The sequence below is a fragment of the Berghia stephanieae genome, chromosome 7 (genome assembly GCF_034508935.2).
Source record: "Berghia stephanieae isolate SIO BIC M18660-M18661 chromosome 7, UCSD_Bste_1.3, whole genome shotgun sequence".
Lineage (NCBI taxonomy): Eukaryota > Metazoa > Mollusca > Gastropoda > Nudibranchia > Aeolidiidae > Berghia > Berghia stephanieae.
This window is the reverse complement of record NC_088366.1, coordinates 28131047-28131747: the sequence shown is the minus strand read 5'-3', so window position 1 is coordinate 28131747 and position 701 is coordinate 28131047. Positions and strand designations below refer to the sequence as shown.

At 46.2% G+C, this 701-nt stretch overlaps 1 protein-coding gene across 1 annotated transcript in view; it reads left to right on the top strand.

Moving 5' to 3' along the window:
• Nucleotides 1–680: 680 nt before the first annotated feature.
• LOC144976987 (uncharacterized) overlaps nucleotides 681–701 on the top strand; it is a 68294-nt gene continuing 68273 nt past the window's right edge. The window contains exon 1 of the mRNA XM_078921642.1: nucleotides 681–701. This exon is cut by the window's right edge and continues 1214 nt beyond it. The gene's annotated coding sequence lies outside the window, so the exon portion shown is untranslated.

Genomic DNA, 701 nt, shown 5'->3' with positions numbered 1-701 from the left:
CACCCATGAATATAAAAGCACCGATCAGGCACATTTTTGTTTTATAAGAACCAGAATTTTTTTTCTTCCAAATTATTGTGAAGCATGTTGAGAATTGTGAACAGTGAAAATGTGGGGGAAAAGTACCTGTAAAATACAAATTTTTTTCATCTTTCATTAATTTATTTTCCATCCCATAATATAATAGTTTATTTATTCATCTCCTCCTCCTCCTCCTCCTCCTCCTCCTCCTTTTCACACAGTGTCAACGTACCCCCTGCGTACAGTTATGTATTCTTTATCGAGTCAATAACTAGAAAAAGTTAACTGAAACACCCCCATCATCTTTGCTCATTCTTTCCTACCCCCCCCCCCCCCCCCCCTTTACCGCCGTTTTGTTTTCTCCGACCCCCCTCCGACAGTTTTCGAAAGTTGCTGCTCTGTTGTTAACGCAAAAGTGATCGCCCCTATTTAGCGAGTGGCGCGGAGAGAGATGCGAGAAAGATGCGACATACTGTTTTGTCGCTCGATGCCATCAGCTAACGAGCTTTAGGAGCGAAGGGGTGGAAAGAGCGGCGGATGGGAAAGGGGGGGATGAGGAAGGTGAAGGGAAGGGGTGAAGAAATGGAGGAAAGGGGTTGGTTGGGTGAAGGGGTGGTGGGAGGGTGGGTTATTGGTTAGAGGCTGCCGAAAGCTCGAGGGGGTGTAGTTAGTCGGCCTGT